Source organism: Pavona decussata, unplaced genomic scaffold (genome assembly GCF_977016875.1).
Source record: "Pavona decussata unplaced genomic scaffold, jaPavDecu1.1 SCAFFOLD_2, whole genome shotgun sequence".
NCBI classification, from domain to species: domain Eukaryota; kingdom Metazoa; phylum Cnidaria; class Anthozoa; order Scleractinia; family Agariciidae; genus Pavona; species Pavona decussata.
Genome location: NW_028145426.1, coordinates 1,433,579 through 1,454,374, shown reverse-complemented (window position 1 = coordinate 1,454,374; position 20,796 = coordinate 1,433,579). Strand labels below are relative to the sequence as shown.

Genomic DNA, 20,796 nt, shown 5'->3' with positions numbered 1-20,796 from the left:
CCAAGAAAGTGACTCCCGTAACTAGTTTTGAAAAGAGAACGTTAAGTGATTTTGAACCACTAAGACATTAAGACACTAAGTCACTCTTAACTTTCCTCTTTGACTGAACGAAATTACAAAAGGGCTTCGGACTGTTGCGTGTCTTTAATTCCTCTGCCAGGTCGTTTATATACTCCCAGAGCGCAGAGTTGCATTCCTTATTCAGGTACGTAATTATTAAATTTTCGCAAGCTTAAGTATCTGCTAAGCCGTGCCCTCTCTCCTCCTTCATTCGGCTGTATTATTTGCGGCGCCCCGTGCATTAATTCGACTTAACATAGCAACATAGCAGAGGTTGAGGAGTCAAGAGAAAAGACGCCAAGAAAACTTAGTGGCACGGTCCTCCGTTCGAAATTAAAGAAAAGTAAACGAACAAGTTACACTCACGCATCACTGCTATTGTTAGAGGCAGCTTTTACCTTAAGCATTTTGCCTTCGCCTCCCATGTAAGAAATGAGCAATAAATGTTGCAATTTTATATTAAAGTAATGATTGTAATGCCATTACGTGACTTCATAATGTCCTATATACTTACCGACTGCATCCGTTATGACTGTAATGGCGTCATGGCGTTCAATCTTGTCCAATGCCACGATAAAATCGTGTAAATTTGTGCCAGGTGACCTTAATGCCAACCATATGAATACTTCTTTCGTAGGGCTTGGGTCTCTTCCCTCTGACTCATCAAACCAGTCAAGAAAAACGTTGGAAGGAATACCCAGCCTATGGGCCAGGTAGCGCCAGTTCTTGACACCAGGTACCCTTTCGGGATTGAGTGCCTCCGTTATCCTATCCAAGATTTCGGATCTTGTTACCACCACGTTTTTGACGAACAGGCTATCTGCATAAACAAATCAGCGAGGCTAGTAAACAATCAGGCAAAACCCTACCCAAATTACTATCACTTTCAATGTGACTGTATATCACTACGACTCAACTATGGCTGAAAATGTAGCGAAAGAAACATGCAGAGAATTGGCTGAAAGCTCGACGTACTACATTAGAAAGCCCTTGACAAAACTCTACACACAAGGAAATTAAAACAAAGTATATTCTCGACTCAACGTAATTAGAAATCTGGCTCATGGAATAACTATTACGAACCTAAGACTAATAGTTCATTCATTACCGTTAAATTAAGGAAGATACGAAATTATACGTCACCAATACCAGCTGAAGAAAGAACATGTTTAGTTCTTCAGAAAAACTACATACAGAATGGACGGCATTTCGTAACGTATTTCCAAGTACGCGAAAGACTAAGAAGCACACTTCATTTAATTATTTTCCAAAAAAGACGTTACTTTGCTACTGTAAAGGTTCATGATAGAGCAACATATTTTCTTAAGTAATATGATGGCAATGCTTTCAAAGGAACTTGTGAGAATGTCTTTTCATGTCATTTTTCGGAAAATAAACAGGGTACGGGATTGTGGATAGGATATTCAAATGGTAGTGAAATAAAGACTGAGAATTAAATGGCCTCAAGATCTAATAAAAGCGTTTAGAGCTTTCTCCTTGTCAGATAAAAATTTGATTTACATCAAGGATTTTTTGAGAAATTCGACAGTATAAAATTTGTGATCAATATTTGGTCTTCCAGAGGTCATGGCTTCGAATCCCCTTCAAGCCTGAATTTTTGCGAGGCTTTCTTTTCGCAAAAGGTCAGGTTGTGTTCATAATTGTAATGGTCATTCACTTATTCATTCTTTCCTCTACATTGAAATATGTGCATTTCATACATAGTGTGTCCAAAGAAGTTTCCATTGAGATCCGCAACAGGAAATCACGCGGGATTTACGTCACTATTTCAAAATGGCGACCATGTTAGCACCACCAAACATGATTTCTTGATTCTCCAAACCTCAAAAAACCTCGAGAATCGGCCGAAAAGTAGTCAAAATGAATTCAAAAACACAATATTTACAGTAAGAAAGTGAATTTTTGCTTATTCAAAACGGGACTCTTGGATTTCTGAAAGACCTGCCTGCCAAAAAACAAAAAGTGGCCATAGTAACATGAAAGGCAGTAAACCCTGAGCTACCATACCAAATTGTTGTCAGACAAATTCATGAAAACATTTAAGGTCTTTTGTTGTTTACTTAAATATTAAAAAAGTTATCAACGTTTAAAGCTGGCGCGGGCAAAATCTGCCCTCCCCCCGTTTAGATAGAATGAGAGTGTAGAAAAAATTATCAATTTTATTACGTTCTAAGCTCTTATAGGCCTTCGGCTAAAACAAATGATGTTATAGTTGATGGGGTAGTTTCTAAAGATATTGTAGTGTTGAGTCATAGGTGGAATGAAAATGAATATTTCGTTTTATCAACTGTGTTGATAAGGTAATTTGGCCACTGCACTGAGATTCGAGAGCGCAAGTTTAGAGCACTATAATACCTCTTCGTCAGAACGAATCTATCAGCCCTCGCATTTCTTTACGTGGCCAATTACCTTAAGGAAGACTGGGGTCGTGGGCTTTGAACTTACCTCCCAAGCCATGAGTTTGCAGAACATCCAGCACATCTCTCCTACCAATGATAGAGAGTGTTTCCTTCAGCTCCTTTACTATAAGCTGTGGGCGAGTAGTTGCCAAATACTGGAAGAGCTCTTTAGTCGGGTTTTGAGTTAAACATTTTGGCACTCCTAAACGCGGCGACTTCCCATCTAAAGCCAATGCTAATTTGGCCTGAAGTCCACTGTGTGCTGTTATGACATCTTTGACCTTCGTTGAATCTTCGTAGACCGCTGTAAAGGAAATTTTCGCTATGTCAATTCATGTAGGTGCACAGATAACAGAAAAAAATTCATCCTTAACCCGTTTACCAAAGAGAGTCATCGGCTGCGGTTGGTCAACACGTAATTCTCCCTCAATCTCAAGCGAAGTCTAACATTTGTTACTTGCCGAGTGAGCCGTATTGAAACGAATTTTTTTCAACTAGTAATTTTGTTTCTGAATTCCACTGTTTGTGATTTGTACTGGGAACAGAACGTCAGTTCATTAAATTAATGTTGGAATGTTTAAATCAATTTGCAGCATCTGTTATTTCACTGGCTGTTCGAAAAACCGGCAGTACTCATCACAGAGTGTTCCCGCGGCTAAAGTTAAAGTAATTGAGCCAATAAACGAACTGGTCGGCGGCTAATAAACATGGGCAATGAATTCGTTTCAACGTGATGGAGTAATCTCGTTACATGACAGCTTAAATAAAACTTTTAAACGTTTTATTGCGATCGAATTGGTAAGAAATTTTTAATCTTGCTTCGTGAAGAAATTTCAAAGCAATATTTTGTTGCTAACATTCGTTGAGGACATGTTCGATGGAAATATGGACGTATTATTCGAATGCCACACTGTACCTGTAACGTTGTGGTTTTAATGTAAGCTACATGCAAGACATTGTTGAAACGTTGAAGGTTCGCTGAGCGAGAAAGAGAGCACACATACATAACTTACGCGCAGCTTGATATATACAAGTTGGCGAATGCCACGCAGGACATTTGCACGGGCTAATTAGCAAGATAAATATCGACACATCTTCCCTTAACAAAAAAAGAAAAAAAACAACAACAACAACAAACAAAACAAAAACAAAGAAAAGAAAAACCAAAAAAAAAAGTCTTAAAGTCATTGACAATTCTTCGCCAGAAGAAATAAAGTCCTCAAAAGTAAACAAAGTCCTCACTGGTCCTTATATATGAATCAGTTATGACATAACAAAATCCTTAAAACGTTCAGGAGGTCTTCTCTGTCTTGTTGATCTCCTCATCGGCAGGACAACATCCTCAGCTTCAGAAGATGGCGCCGTGGACTCAGTTACTAGACGTGGCGTTGACGATTCAGCAACAGGAGATGGCGTTACTGGTTCAGCAAAAGGGGCAGGAAGGGCAGTAGCCGGCGGTGTGACAGCAACCCGTTCAAATTCAGCAACTGGTTCATCAAAAGCTTGTGCAGTCAGTGGTTCCCCAGTGCGCCATATGTCTTTGCGATTTCGACGCGAACCGCTCCATCGATTAGAACATCGTATGATCTGGGGGCAACTTCCCTGAGACATTCAGCCGGTTTCCAGGTTCCAACAGGTGAACGAACGCGGACAGTCTCACCAGGCTTTACAGGTAAAAGGGGGCGCTTTCCACGGTTGTAGTACCAGCGCTGTCGCTCTTTCCGGGCACACAGTTGATAAGCATCATTGGCGAGGCTAAATCCAGGGGTCAGAAGAGTTCCAGGAGTCGGCAACAAAGTCTTACAGCGGCGACCCAAAAGACGCTGGGCGGGACTCGAATCCATGCCCTAACTCGAGGTGTTCCGCCAATCCAAGAGTGCTTGGAATTTGCTTACACCAGCTGCATCGCATTTCGTAAAGAGGCGTTCAACGGTGCGTACGGCGTTCTCGGCCTTGCCATTGCTTTGAGGATAACGGGGACTCGAAGTAACGTGCACAAAGTTCCACCGGTCTGCGAATTTGGCGAACTCAGACGAAGCGAAACAAGGCCCATTGTCCGTAACCAAGGTATCCGGCACTCCAAAACGGCTAAATATAGCCATCAGACTTCTGATCACAGACTTAGAGGTTTCAGAAGAGAGGGAATCAACCTCTATAAAGTTGCTAAAATAGTCGACGACCACCAACAGTACTCGACCAGAGTGGAAACAGATATCCGCAGCAACCCTGGCCTAAGGACGAGGTGGGACTTCGTGCTGAAGTAACGGTTCTCTTACTTGCGAGTCACGGTGCGTAAGGCAGATATCGCACTGGCCAACGAAATCCTTCATTTGAGTGCTCATTCCGGGCCAGAACAGACACTCGCGAAGACGGCGAAGGCAGCCCCCAAGGCCAATGTGACTCGAGTGAGCCAGAGACATAAACTCCTTTCGGAGTGAACTGGGAACAAACAGACGAGATCCGCGGAAGACCAGTTTTCTTTCAACGATCAGCTCACCATGAAACTGGAAGAAAGGACGCAAAACAGGTTCGCACTCGCAAATGTCACAGGGCCAGCCTTGTAGAATGACTCTTCGAAGATCAATACAAACTGTATCACGGGCTGATTCTTCCTCAATTCGCTCCAGCCGAGACGGAGAGACCCGCAAGTTCTCAATATGGTCTACGAGTTCCAGAGACTTCACCTCCCCGAAGGCAACGTTTCCTTGAGGTACGCACGGCTTAGCGTATCCGCGATGTACATAAGGGGACCTCTCTCGTACCTGACTTCGAGATTGTAGCGCTGAAGTCGTAATAGCATGCGCTGAAGTCTTGCCGGTGCGTCGCAGAGACTCTTCTTGAACATTTCTTCTAGAGGCTTGTGACCAGTTTCCACATGCACAACATCACGCCCAAAGATATACTTGTCGAACTTCTCGCATGCAAACACAATAGCCAGGAGCTCCTTCTCAATTTGTGCGTACCTGGTCTCGGTTTGGGTAAGGGCTCTGGGGCCCGTTTCTCGAAAGTCCCGGTAACTTATCGGGCCCGGTAAGTTGCCCGGTAAGCCCCCGATAAGTTTACGGGTGTTTCTCGAAACTCCCGTTATTTACGATCCCGGTAAGTTGCCCGGTAAGTTGCCCGGTAATTTACGGGAGGTCATGACCTCCCGTAAAGTGCCCGTAAAGTTTACGGGAAGCAATAATTTTGTTGCAAGAAAACAAGATGGCCGCCGGAGGCGGTCATTTTTGTCCCGGTTTGTCGGTCGCGTACTTACCAAGAACGATTGATTTTAGACAAAATAGAAGAAAGAGAAATAATAGAAAGATACTGGTTATCCAGGGAAGTAATAAATTCGCTTGTTGACGAGTTACTGGAGGAAACCTTTCGAGAGACACCATACAGTACGAGAAGCAGTCCGCTGTCCGCGAAAACACAGGTAAATATTTTGCAATTTTAGAACTAGAACAAACTCCTAATCCAGTTGGTTTCAGTCGGTAAAAACCAGAGCTACTGTAGTTTGCTCAGTGGGTTTCGAATTTCGGTTATCCCGGGAGGACTTGCAATTTTGCGCCGTAAAGCATTTCATATGCCTGCCCGTACGTACGTGGCCCTTAGATTGATTTTGTTTGAGATCTAAGATGGCTTTTTTTACGTAGAAACTGCTTCCGATCGTCCGAAAAGTACAGTATGTGAATTACCGAATTAGCTGCATGCTGCATTTACTACCAAAATACCGGCCGAACTGAAACTAAACCCACTCAGTACTGTAAATAAACACTTCATAAATTCGGGAAAAAAAACGAAAGTGATGGAGGTGTCATTTTTAACTACAAAAATACAGGAATTTGTGTTAATGACCTAGTGTAACATAGGAGTTCACAGGACAAACAAACAAACCAAAGTAAATAAAATAACTGAGGGCAAGGGTAGGGTAGGGTAGGGGGGGTGGGAGTAAATAAAAAAGATATGAAAATATTCTTTGGGCCATGGAAAGCAGACATACAACTGAACTGCCCAAATAATGTATTGAATGAATGAATGAATGAGCAGCCACAACAGCAACTGAACAGGCAGACATAAGCAAGCCAAACTGAGTGGCAGCATGGTACAGACAAGAACAGCTGCACAAGATATTTTCGGGCATGAGGCCCACTCTTAGACGTACCAAACGGACAGTTGAACATGCACTAACACCATCCATCAGATGGAAAAGCAAACAAACAGAAACGACAGTCCCTCAGTAATTTAAAGAATGACTGAACAGCCACAGTTGTGACTGAACAGCACATAGACAATAGAGTTAAACCACCATGAATAAGTACCAAGACAGCTGGAGGTATGGCATGAATGGGAACAGCGGCATAAAAGGATAGCCTCCAGAGTATATGTTGATCGAGAATTCTTATGGTGTGGGATTGCTAGATTGAATTAATTTCTTTACATAAAATTACATTTTCATTTGAAATTTGGTGGAGTAGTTTTTTGGAAACCATTAGCAATTACATGTAATTGGCATCAATTGGATTTATTTGGAGGAATAATTTGAATTTTTTTGGAATAGAACCTTGAATATTTTTTTTTAATTTGAATTATTGAATAAAAACTTGAACAATTTTGTGAACAATAACTTGAATAATTTTTTTAAATTGTTATTGAATAATTATTTTTCAAGATAATTTTTATTGAAAATTCTTTTTCATCCACAGGGGTTCAACTGACAGAAGAGGGCTAACTGAGAACATCAGGAGCAGGGGAACAACTGATGGAAGAAGACTGAGTGTGAACAACTTAATTGAATTTTAATGAAAAATGTAATTAAGAAAAATGTATATACATGAGTAATTGGGAGAATTAAATGAGCTTGAAAACTGCACTGGCAGTGCCGTCACTCATTAATCATTAAAAACAAATCCTTTACATGTGATAATTAAACTCAATTTTACTAAATGTTGCATAAGGTTAGACATACTTGTATATATTGGAACTGCTAATTCTTTTAAAGTATTTCAATACTTTCTTTTCCTTGTAATATAGGACTTCATGAAAGTAAAACTGACTATTTTTGCTAGTGAAACAACATGAGAATGTGAAAAGTTAAGTGGCCACCTTGAAATGACCAAGTAGCAACATTTTTGGCATATGTACAGTCTGGTTCTTGTGTCAGAAAATTGTATGGTTCCATGCTCACTTTGTAATTTGAGGGCTCAAATCTGCCACACAATCAGCTTCTGACTTAAGCCATTAACCAAAACATAATTTAAGTCCCATATTCTTCCCACCCCCAGGGAGGGTACTCAGTTATATTTGTTGCTGAGGTATGAAAGCTTTTGTGGGTTTGAAGTTAGGGATTTTCAGTTGGATGTTTGGGTGGCTTAGGTTTAATTTTTTTGGCAGATTTATTTGGTTAGAAAACATTTTGGTGGGGAATTTTTTGGTGTTGATAAATATGAAGCAATTATTGTATCAATTTTAAATAGAAGAAAGACCTTCACAGTTATTTATGCAACTTTCTTCTATTTAATCTTTCATCCGCAGTTCAAAAATATGTTTCATACATTCACATGGATGTATCTTTTTTATTTACAAGTTCGAATGATAAGCAGAAAAAAAGAAATTACAAAAAAATCTGATAGCCTGCATGAATAATAAGAGATGACTCGTGAAAAGTTTGATGTAAAAGATATCCAGCAAGAATATTACCTGTTAACCTGGCTATCAGATTCCAGTGGGATAGTATACATTAGTATTGTTGTAAAGTTATATTTTGGAGTTATATGGCCCCAATATCCAACACTGATCAAAGTCACAGGTCCAATGAACATGCGGTTTAATTATCTGTTCTAATACAGATATAGACGTCTATAATGTTCAAAGCTACAAGCAATAATAATATTTATTGCAAAAAGGTTGATACACTGTCAGCATTTTTCCTATTTCCCGCAAATAATACACTCTAAAAGGGCCATGAACAATGTAATACACTCTCAAGCCCCTCCCTCCCCCCCCCTTCCCAGTCACTGTTTCAAAGTACAAAAGGAAAAATAATTGTTTTGCCTAGAATTCAATAAATTATACTTTCTAATCTCCACATGTTCAGCACCTCCTCGGAGCTATTAAAAAGATGCTGCATGTGGTCGGCTGCTAAGAGCCTCATCAATGATAATGATGATGATGATGATATATCCTGACCAATATCGTAATAGCTATGTATAAGTAGCATTATGGGAAGGGTTCCAAAATGCTATAGGGTTCCCTAGTTCTGCCAACTCAATGTCATTAACTCACTAGTAAATGTTTTTTCGGCTTATATTGATTCCTGAAAAACTTGCAGCTAAAATTTATTGTTATTACTATTTTTATTTAGCATCTACCCCTAAAGGGCATAAACTAATTACATAAAATATATTGGAGACACTCAGTGGATAGGCTACATTGTATACTTAAATCTGGAACATAAAATTGAGAACTGCACCTATTATCTAATTAGTCACTTGAATACAGCATTAGCTTTTGTTCCTTTTTTTTTAATAGACACTAATAATTAAAAATGAATATTCACACAGAATGTACTGGTGATCAGATTATTTTGAAAATATCAGTTATTCAGGAGTATGGTTAGAATATATTACTTCCAGCTGAGCTTGAGCAAGTGTCTACATTGGTGGCCTTTTCCTTGTTTGGCCCAGTTGGTGTTGTGCCTGTCCATTTTTTTTTATCCTAAAAGGTTAAATCATCAATAAATTATTAGTACTATTAGAAGTGTTGTTGTCCTAGACATCATTTCAGTGATCATCACCAAAGGTCATGACTGTAATCCAATACAGTAGGTTAACCTTGGCTGGCCAGAAGTATGGCAAAATAGTCATAAACTGACCACAATTATGCTCCCACTGATATTTGCTATCACTAGCATCCTCCTTTCCCCCTCTCCCAGGTAATGCATGACTGGTTTTGGAATCATTTTGATTTTTGAGCAAAAAATCACAATTTGTATTTTCATGTGAGCAATTTGGCAGCCAAGTGTTATTCAAGTGCAAATATATTACCAGTAAATAGTAACAGCGGCAGTGCAGTGTTACCAGCTGCCAGACTGACTCCCTGTATAAGATAACAATCATACTTGTAACATTATTATGATCAAAGTTGAATATTAATACCATTAATCTGAATCCAGACATGACAACCACTCATTAGTTTCACAGTAGGGTTCAGGCACAGGGACAGAGACTACTTTTTTTAGCGATTGAGCAACTGAGCATGTATTAGTCATATAAAGACTATAGCAATCCAATAAAATTCCACTACGTAGAGTAAAATCACTAAGTATTGCTTCATACCTAGTATCTGTAATCTAGAAATTGGAATTGGCTCAGCCATTATTATTCAGACATGGTTTATTTCTAAGAGTGTGATTAGAATTAGTCATTTCCGGTTTGATGTATGTGTAGGATTTCAATAAACTGACTAGCCAAGAACCGAAAATACAATATTTGATTTATAAACAATAAAAGGGATAGCTATGGTTACCTGCGCGTACATAAGCTTACCTTTAACACCACCAAATGTTTGTTGCACAACCACGAACTGACCATCAAAGAGAAAAGCAGATAGGAATCCAGCAGATCAATACACCTTCCTTCCTCCCACACTGGCGCGTTCTAAAATAATGTAAACATGGCATCTCCAATTCGCATATCCATGTGAAGTATCATCATACAAAAAATACTTCACAGACGATAGATACATGTAGGATGGCGAAAAGCGAAACTGTCGAATCGAGCTACCAAAGGCAACCGATCATCTCTTGCAAATTACATGATAATGTAAAATAATGATCCCTTTTGGTTGCTCTCCTTTGACACAACGAGAAACTCTCAAAGTTAAACTTAGCGCGTATTGTACTGTCCTTCAATAATCATGAATACAGTCCTGTCGTGCTTTTCCATCGAATGAATCGAATGAACTACGCATAGTCCCAAGCCGTTCTCCTTCTCTTGCGAACGAGCGTGGAGCGCGCGCAAGAGCCTGGTAACGGTCTTCTATTTTACCGGGCCCGGAAATTACCGGGAAAGTTTACGGGTGCTTCGAGAAACACATTATCGGGCCCGGTAAAGTTTCCCGGTAAGTTGCCCGATAAGTTAACGGGCCCGGAAATTACCGGGACTTTCGAGAAACGGGCCCCTGGATGCGAAACTCACTGGCTGCTGAAGCTGAAGCAAAGCGGCTCCCAGTCCAGTCTCAGAGGCGTCACACTGGAGAGAAACCTCATCTTTCAGGCTATAATAACGCAGAACCGGGGCTTGGGTGATGGCAGTCTTGATATCACTCCATGCTTTCTCCTGGGTTTCAGACTAAACCCATTCAGCATTCTTACAGGCCAGCTGACGAGGCGGGTGGGCCATATCATAAAGGCGGGGCAGGAATTTAGCCAAGTACTGAACGGTTCCATTGAAACGCAGCTCTTCACGTAAGTGGGGCGTGGCATCTCAAGAATAGCTTTCACTTTCTCAGGATGAATTTTCAGACCAGACTTTGTAGCGTAGTGGCCTATCAGAGGGACTTCTTCCAAGCACAGTTGAAGTTTTTCCACAGCAAGCTTGACGCCACGTTCAGAACATCGTTGAAGAAAAGCAACAAGATCATGAATAGCTTTCTCAAGCGTGTCCCCAAAACCAGCAACTATGAAATCATCTGCCACAACCTCAGTACCGCTAAGTCCCTCAATCAGTTCGTGCATGCGCCGTTGGAAGACTTCGGGGGCAGAACTTATTCCAAAAGGCATCCTGCACCAGCGATAGCGCCCAAAAGGTGTGTGAAAAGTAGTCAGGTAAGAAGACTCCTCGTCTAAATTGACGTGCCAAAAACCATTCTTTGCATCGAGGAGGGAGAATACTTTAGCGCCATGAAGGCGAGCAGCAATTTCCTCTATGGTAGGCATAGGGTAGTTCTCCCGAAGAATTGCCTTGTTCAGATCCTTTGGGTCCAGGCATATTCTAATTTTACCATTCTTCTTCGGAACGGCTAACATGGATGAGATCCAGGGCGTTGGCGTTGTGACTGGTTTAATGACTCCGGATCTATGAAGTTCTTCAAGACTCTCTTTGATCTTATCGCGAAGCGCGACTTGACCTCGACGGGGAGCGTGTTGAATTGGCCTTGCTGAATCGCTAAGTCGGATGTGGTACTCGCCCTCGAGCAGACCAGGGCCTTCGTCGAAAACATCGGGAAACATCTCCATGACCTGCTCCTTGGAAGGTGGCCTGGAGCTAGACATCACGTCTTGGACAGAAAAAACTTGACCGCCTCTAGTATCAGGCCGACGAATAGCGTCAGAATCCTTAATTTCAACCACACCCATTCCTTCACAGGCCGATTTGACCAAAATGGGACGACAGCGTTTGCTTTCCACGAGACGACACAGCAACAGAGATGTGAATGATCCTCTCCAAACTTGGATCTTCACAGTTCCTGACACCGGAATATTTCCACCATCATACGATACAATGGACGACTTTGCTGGGTTAACCTGCTTGAGGTCAAAATCACCGGTTGCCTTCTTGTAAATGTGCACAGGTAATACGTTCCAACGCGCTCCGGTATCAATCTCAAACCGTATGAAGTTTCCACTTGAGACCTTCAGCGTCACCAGGTTTGAGTCATAACTCTGGGCTGACACTTTTTGCCCCACGCAGGGCAAGCCTCGCGCTTACTCTCGTGTTTTCTCCCACAAAATCTGCAAGGATAGCGAAGTTGGCTTACGGGAGGCAGTTTATCAGAAGACTTCTCTTCGGCAGACTACTCGTTGTCCTTGATTAGATGAATGTTGGGTGCGTTGAGCCCGCTCACCTCCTTAATCTGTGCTTGAGAGATCTCTGATGCGCGACAAAAATCCAGCGTCTTTGCGAGACTGAGTTCGGGTTCACGCAAAAGCCTTTCTCTGACTTTGGTGTCAGTGATGCCAAATATAATCCTGTCTCTAAGGATGTCATCGGGTGTAATAACATCAAAGGCACAATTGTCTGCGATCTGACGAAGAGCAGTCACATAACGGTCAAATGACTCGCCAGACTCTTGTTGACGCGAGTTGAAGCGATAGCGCTCGAATGGAATATTCTTTCTAGGATTACAATTACATCGCTCTAAGACGCCTTTGATATCCTTCTTTTGGGTAGCCGTTAGATTCCAAGTTTTGAATACTTTCCTTGCTTCTGTTCCAATCGCAGTTAGAAGTGCAGCTACTTGGACGTCTCCTTCTTCTTTGTTGACTTTAGAAGCAACGCTGTAGTGTTCCCACATTTCCTTCCATTCGGCCCATTTTTCGGCGACGTTGGAATCGTTTATTTCCAGACTGTGTGGCGCCGGCTGTGAGTGAAGAAAAGCCATTGGTCGATCCCATTCCTGACACCATGTAACGTTGTGGTTTTAATGAAAACTACTCGCAAGACATTGTTGAAACGTTGAAGGTTCGCTGAGCGAGAAAGAGAGCACACACACACATAAATTACGCGCAGCTTAATATATGCAAGTTGGCGAATGCCACGCAAGACATTGGCACGTGCTAATTAGCAAGATAAATATCGACACAGTACCTGTTACTAGTGGAACAGAAACTGGTTTGCGGCCAAATGTTGTAACAGATTTTCACAGACGATAGAAGGGCCTTTGAGAAAGAGCCACGTTTGCAATTTGTTCACTCGTAAATATACTTTTTGCCCTCAGATTTATTACAGTAATTAAAGCTAATGATTGTAATTCATCATATTATTAACGTGAAGGGTCATCAGCTGTAACTAGCGAATTAGGAGGTTTGGAATGATCCAGAGCTAACAGGTGCAAGTATTGGAAATTCCACGATCTCGGCACTGGGTTTCAAGCAAAGCCGGCGGTGTGAAAAGTTCACATCAGAAAATCTTAAGTTTAAAAAAGTTAAATTCCTCCGATCTTATTTCATATTTGTTACCAACTTGCCAAAAGAAGTTGATGGAAGAGTTATCAGCGAAATCTATTTGTTAGATAAAAATCAAATAGGAGGATCTTAGGGAGACTCGCTCTTATAAGATATTGTATGGAGCATTATGCAACTTTGCATCACAAAACAGGAGGGATACAAAGGACACATACGAACTCTTTGCTCAAATCGTTTTGGGACAATTTAGACTTTTAAAATCCGAGGAAAAAAGACATACTAGGAAACAAAATAGGCCTGAAGTACATAGTCGTCTAGTTTTCTTCTTGTTAATTGTAAGCATTGCTGTAAAATTTCGAAAGCTGGTATATTTCTAAGCTATAAAAAGATCATTCTTTCCGAAAAACTGACATAAGTTATTGTTCAAACACGAGAGGACCGGGCTTCTGGAAACTGAACTCTGCATTTTTAAGTGAAATTGATTATATAAATGGAATCAAGACGTCAATTGTTAAAACAATCAGCCAATATGATGAAGAAGCTGATGAAGTGTTACTAGTGTGACAAATTACTCCTTAATTTTGGCGCGAAATTTCAGCGTTAATTTATAATTTCACATGTGAAATTACAAAATTGCTATGGCAACGTTTCCTATATCTCAGTGCCAAGATGGTGTCCGGGTTTAAAGATGTTACGAATGAAAGAAGTTACGGCATTAAAAGAGGGTGCAGAAAACCTAAATACGCGAAAGAGCACAATTAACTGGGTGAGGGTTTTTGAGAACTGGTTTGATGAAAATAACCTTGAAAAAAACCCTGAGACGGTTCGTCCTGAGCAGTTAGATAAAGTACTCGAGCGGTTTTTTGCCTGCGTATGTAAACAAGACGGAATCGACCACCGACCAGTGTTGAAGGTAGGTTAAGTCAGTTTGCAAATGATACCACATTGATTTTGGATTGTTCTCCAAAATCCCTTCAATACTCTTTCAATGTACTAGACAGACTTGGGAGTAAATTGTGAACAAATGGAAGCTTTTTGGATCGGTTTATTGAAGGGATCAAACCAAATCATGTGCCCCGAAAAAAATCTCAAGTGAGCAAATGGTAAAGTTAAGGCTTCGGATGTTTGGGTTTGCACTTCAGTCGTTATGATTACTCGGTTTTCTCCTTTTTTATGGGTTAATTAACTTTTTATACATTAATATCTATTAATTGTGGTTGTAATTATGGGGTTTTTTAGGGAGGTGGAATTTCGGGTGTCCTTTTTCATTATTGTAACTTGCAGTTTATTGTAATTACTAGGTTTATTGCAGTTCATTGTAAATAAAAAACAAACGAAATAAAAAAAATCTTTATTAAAAGAAACCATTGCATGCAACTTATAATCATGCTTCCTCCAGTGCCAATTGGCTTTGCCTTAGGTTTCTGATCGCTGTTTCTCTCAATAAAGATTGGGGTAACATTAGCCTTTCAGATGAGAGATCGTCTACACTGTCCAATGCGTCACCATAGTATTGTCAATGTAACTATTGTTTTTTATGTAAAAATTGCAGTATGATTTTATACACTCTTAATTTTCAATACACAGCTACAGCCGCACAAGTATCTTTCGCCAGCTCTGAACCTTATCCCAAACTCACCCACCGAGCACCTCTCCCTACTCAAGACTTACCGAGTAGATGCAGTATATCAGGCCTCTTCCTGCGAACTATCAAATCTCTTAATTGCATAATGGTCCAGTCCGGATACATGACCTTGAGGAACTTGAACATCTGGATGGTAGGACTGTCTATCGCGTGGTCTATCGTCAGTGACCTGCCTCTTTTTCTTTCTCTTTCCCTTACTTTCCCTCACTAAAGAGTTTGCAGTTTGTGGCCAATTCATTGGTCATCAATTAGTTATTTGAGCATTGGCAATTTTCAATGACTAATCAACTGATTACTCATTGGTTACAAATTAAGTACTCGTTGATGTCCCTCTTCCACAGGGGAAGATATCATCGATTAGTAACACGAACAGCGCAAAAGAATCACCGAAGAACTCTGTGGGCGCGTCACGCACTCTTCCACATGAACATGGCGCTATTTATTCAATTCCCTTCCAAGGTTATGACAAGAGCTACATTGGTGCAACGAAACGCAAATTTGCTTCTCGACTACAAGGAACAAGAAGGCGGAAGTGCATAAACAACCACAAACTTTGCAGACTTTGGAAGACTGCGTCAGCAGAACATTGTTTACGCTTTGGTCACTCCATCGCCTTGGAATCTTCTAAGATCTTACGCACGAGTGCAAATTGGCCAAAGGGACACCTTTTAGATTGATGGGAGAGATTGATACTTGAAAAAGCCGCTCAATCGAGACGACAGCATTCATAAAGGACAAGACGTAATTAACTCAAAATTTGCATTTTTGTTTATATACGACGTGCTGTTTGTAAAAGTTCGTTATCACTTTCCCTTGACGAAGGCCGAAGTTTTAGCCAAAACGTTGGGATTCTAAACATTTACATTTAGTTATCTATCACACTACAGTTTTATTTGTTATCATAAATCCACTTGATTACAGGTCCAAGTTCTTTGTAGCGGAATGTATTGACATTCATCACGAGCATTTCATCGCTCCAGGTCTCGAGCCACGAGACTAGAAGGCATCACGTTGAAAACAAGTGGCCAAAAGGCGAACAAGTAACAGATGAAACGATCGAACTAAAACGACGATAAGCGAATGTACAATGTAATACGTTGCCTGCCCCTGGCTTCATTAAACTGTATTTTAAAATAATAGTTGTACAGTCTCCCTCTCACTTCTCACAATAACAATACAGCGACGATTTCGCTATAATTTATATTATCTTGGTCTTCTTGCCAGCAGTCTCTTTCTTCTCTTTTCTAATATGCATAATTTTACCGTCACTTTGTGTGCGTGATCTGAGGAAAACTCTACGACTACTCGCAGTCTATCTTCTTAGCCAAAGGCGGTAATTAAGCTACAGCGTGGCTTGCTTGAAAGCGTTTTAACAGTGAAACTCAGGCAAACGAGTGCCTCGTTCAAATATGAGTAGAACGGCTGATTTAACAAAATCGAACATGAATTCAACTTACCCATCGAGAGGCTGTTGCCTTCTAAAGAAGCCATGTTTTAACATGTCCAGCCCACCGCTCCTAGATATGAACAATCGAAAGAGCAGTCACAGACATCATCATTAGATGTTGCGTTACGAACATGTACGTCATCCGGCTATTTAACCAGAACTTCATCCGAGTAACTGTACAATGCCCTGCCATTTCTGAGCACCATTGTCTTCATCTTTCGGCATCTTTTAAAGAACGAGGCAGATAGCAATGCATCCTATTCTCGTTCAGTGAGATGCAAATAAGAAGCAGGGCCGATTTAAGCTCCGCATTCTCCTCAGCGGCTGGCGGAAATAGCAGTCAACTCGAAGTTGAAAATATCGGCATTGGCGTGTACCGTTGCATTCCGAAAGTAACGCCTCCCCCACCCGAAAATAACGGCTTCCCAGAAAGTAACGTAAATTTTTTACCTTTCTATTTAAAAAAAAAAAACAACAAAAGTACCCCCCCACACACACACACACACACCCGTACCCCTCCTGGAAGAAGTGATACCCTGAAAGTAATGGTCCCTCCAAAATGACAACTCACAAGCAATAAAATATGTTGTATTTATTGCAACTTTCCACGTGTCACGGCTAACAAATACAATTTGGCAGTGATTTGAAAAAATAGTTTCCTGTTAAATTTAAAGCGAATTTCAACATCTTTCTTCTGTTTTAGCAGTGTATTTTCATAAACATTGCATGAAATAACCACAGTACAAGTCTACTACAAGTAAACCGTCTAATTGGATCAACGTTCAATGAAAGTATTCCCAGACCATGGGAGATCTGGGTACGAGATTATGAAAGTATCTAAAGCCGGCGATACACCTGGCGATTTTATACGCCGATCACCGCGATCAGCGAAAATCGCCAGGTGTGTCCGGTGCAGCGATTTGCGATTTTCGCCGATCGCCGCGATCGGCGTATAAAATCGCCGATATCTGGCATGTCAGATATCGGCGATTAAATTCGCCGGCATTCGCCAAGTGTGCCCGTTCCCGCGATTTTCTACGGTTATTGCTGCGAATCGCCAGTAAAGCCAACCCATCAGGTTGGGCGATTTTATCACGAGTTTTCAAAACTTCCACAACGCCGCGATCGGCGAAAAAAATCGCCAGGTGTGTCCACATCAATCGCCTGCCAAGCGAGTTTCGATCGGCGTATAAAATCGCCAGGTGTGTCGCTGGCTTAACGTAACTGGAACGCGAAAAATATGAATCGCATGGGTCTACTCTTTTCTAGTACTGAATACTGAGAGGAATCACTAAAAGGGTATCGTCTAGTCTTTAATCACCGAAATTATACAATGAACAGTGTAAAACTCGCGTTTTGATTGGTGTAGTGGAGTTTGTATAAATTAGAGTATAGACGCACGAATGATGTCATCGAGTGAGTAGTTAGATATTTGGGTGTATGAGCCCACTTTTCAAAAAAATGATAAAAAATCCCATACAAATCCTTATAAACCCCAATAACTACATAAAATACTATTTCAGCCTTTGAATTCAACAATGAACTCCTGCAACGGAGACGTCAAAAACCTAAAAACCTAAATTTAGCTTTTGACCTAAAAAGCTAAATTTTTATCCTCGGTTTTTCAAAAACCTAAATTCTCACTTTCATAAATGACACCAAACTCACAAACAATCATCGATTAAATCCAACCAACTCATCAATCGCTGATTTGAATGATGAATACAATATTTTTGAACACCAATTTGGATAAAAAAATAATCATTATGGTTGTTGTGTGACTGGATGCCGTTACTGTCACGCGTGACGTTGTGTGACTTGTCACGAAAATGGACAAAACCCTGAACGTGGGGTGCTCGGTTGGCTGTTTACTTGCAGGTCTTTTTCCCGCCGCTGACAAGGCGGCTGTCCCTTTCCCAGTTTACCTCTGGGACCGAGGTTGAGTCCTGGGACGAACTCTGAGCACCCCGCTGTAAACCAGTAGGGCCTGAGCGGGCTCACCCTGGAGGTACCGTCTACTGGAAGACATCCCACACTACTCAGTAATTCACCATCTGCACAAGCCGTCAAACAGGTTTCAGTCAGGGGCCAACTGACACCACCCTAAGCTTCACCAGAGTTTGTGAACTAATATAACAATGGCCCGATTACCTATATATTACACTCAATTCTGAAATTTTTACACTTGTGGTGCTATTTTTCTGTATATTGCGTAATATTGCTTGATTTGGATTAACACGCATGCGCTTTCATGCACACAACCCAACGCGGACTGGACACTAGTTTGTTAACACACGTGTCGGCCATTTTGTTGCCATTTTGCGAAGTCATGTTTATGGCTCCTGTTTTGGGATTTTTGAACATTTATTTCTCCACTTTCATCGTTCTGATGTTTGTAGACGCTTTTTGAGGTAAGAATATCATTTATCTTGCACACAACAATAGATTTTTTTATTGAATCGACTCGCTATCGAATATTCGTGAAACCGTGACTGTATGATAGAATGAGCTTATTTATTTTTTACACATCGACCAAATCCTTGATTGGGATCCAAGAATTGAATTCATCACTGTATCCTTTCCACTTTACCAAAGCTTGTTTCTTCTTGTAATCTCTCCTGATAACTTTATCGATTCTGAATACCTCCTGTTTAGCTTTCAATAATTCTGGTTCATAAAAACTCCCTTTAATCTCTTCGTTATTGAGATCTTTAAGTTTATAAGTGATCGGATTGGTGTATTGAATTTTATCGATAATGAAGACCTCTTCTGACCAGTTTTCTGTATAACCTCGATCAAACAGCTTTCTTTTAAACTTTGATATTCTAACCTTTTCACCAACTTGGAATTTTGGCAAAGATGACGAGTGTGTTAAATTGCCAAATAGATTGAAGTAAACAGTTCCTTCATTCTTTTTTTTAGATGCCTCTATCGGTGTCATTTTTATTGAACTGTGTTTAGTGTTATTATACTGCTTCAATATTTTAGGCAAAATATCCAGATACATTGTATTGCCTTGAGCTGTGAATCGTTTCCACATTTTATTTTTAATCGTCCGGTTCCACCTTTCCACCACTGAGGACTTTTCTTCATTTTCAGTCGAATACAGTGTAATGTTATGTTTATTGAGCAAGTCTTTAAAATGTTTGTTGTAGAACTCTGAGCCTTTATCAGTCCACAGATACTTTGGTTTTCGACCCTCTTTGAATATGCTTTGAAATGCTTTCGTTATGGTCTCACCTTTTTTATCTTTTAATGGGACAATCCAGCCGTATTTACTGAAAACATCTATAGTCGTGAGAAGATACCTATTACCTTTATTCCATTTACTGAATTGTTGCATTTCAACAAGGTCAGCAGCCCATATTTCATCAATATTATTTACAATAACACGCCGCCGAGTAAAGTTACGCCGTATGGGTTTATGCAGCTCATTAGCTAATTTTTCTTGCCAGTTTTCCTCTTTACCCGACGGCTTTTGACGTTTTTTGGAACCCCAAGACCCAGTTTCTGTTTTGTATTTATTGCATTTCTTGCCAACCAATGTCCCCATTGTCGTTCGGAATATGGAACAGCATCCAATGACTTTACCATCTTTTTGTCAGCTTTCAATTTACATTTTTTGTCATCTTTGCAGACTGAATAATCAACATCATGTTGCATGGCTATTACATCTGTTTTGCCTGTTGGTTTATCATATATTTCCAATATTTGTCCAGTTTTGGGGTTATATTTGACTTGATTTTCCAAATCATTGTATGGGCCAGTGTATTTATGACCAGGTAATACCCACCCAGCTTTGGGCTTTGGGAGCTTACCAATCATTTTGTGTATATCAATTGAACCACCGCTTTTGGGTCGTCCTTTGATTCCTTTCTCATATTCATCCCAATTTGGTGGGTGCCAACCAATTGCATCATAACTTGAGCATTTCGGTGTGTTGTGAAATTTGCTTCCAATTTTTACCATGCTTTCACATGGATAATTTTTGTATTTTTCTAATGTATTTTTCCCAGCCTTGCCAGACCAAAATTGACTCGATAATATGCCAGTGTCTGTGCTAAATGCACTTTTGGCAATGTCACCGGATTTGTATCTATTAAAGACTTCCTTTGTTGATGGAATTAATGTTCCAACAACATCCATTGACTTCGACGCAACCTTGCCTGGTGTACCGAGTTGTTCCAAAATTGTATCTAAATTACCACCATCAAGTTCTTTTCGGTCAGTTTTGTACCTTTTTTTTGGCCTTACTTTGGTTGATAATTTATCAAACATCTCTGATCCAGTCTTTTGAACAAAAGGAGTTGCTTTAGAGATAGCATAATCAATAGCT

General features: G+C 40.5%; 2 long non-coding RNA genes and 1 pseudogene across 3 annotated transcripts in view; 1 reads left to right on the top strand and 2 right to left on the bottom strand.

Annotated features, from left to right (window-relative positions):
- The window catches only part of LOC146489920 (uncharacterized), a 31,046-nt pseudogene extending 15,879 nt beyond the window's left edge, over nucleotides 1–15,167 (bottom strand). The window contains exons 1-3 of the transcript XR_014865371.1: nucleotides 15,040–15,167; nucleotides 2,527–2,784; nucleotides 575–880 (exon numbers count right to left, since the gene is read on the bottom strand). The product of XR_014865371.1 is annotated as an uncharacterized LOC146489920 (transcript). The remainder of the gene's footprint in view (nucleotides 1–574; nucleotides 881–2,526; nucleotides 2,785–15,039) is intronic.
- On the top strand, nucleotides 5,598–7,335 carry LOC146489922 (uncharacterized). The gene is made up of 2 exons (XR_014866787.1): nucleotides 5,598–5,898; nucleotides 7,169–7,335. It is a non-coding gene; the product is annotated as an uncharacterized LOC146489922 (long non-coding RNA).
- On the bottom strand, nucleotides 7,237–10,646 carry LOC146489921 (uncharacterized). The gene is made up of 2 exons (XR_014866848.1): nucleotides 10,010–10,646; nucleotides 7,237–9,179 (listed from the first exon to the last, which is right to left on the bottom strand). It is a non-coding gene; the product is annotated as an uncharacterized LOC146489921 (long non-coding RNA).
- Nucleotides 15,168–20,796: the final 5,629 nt, after the last annotated feature.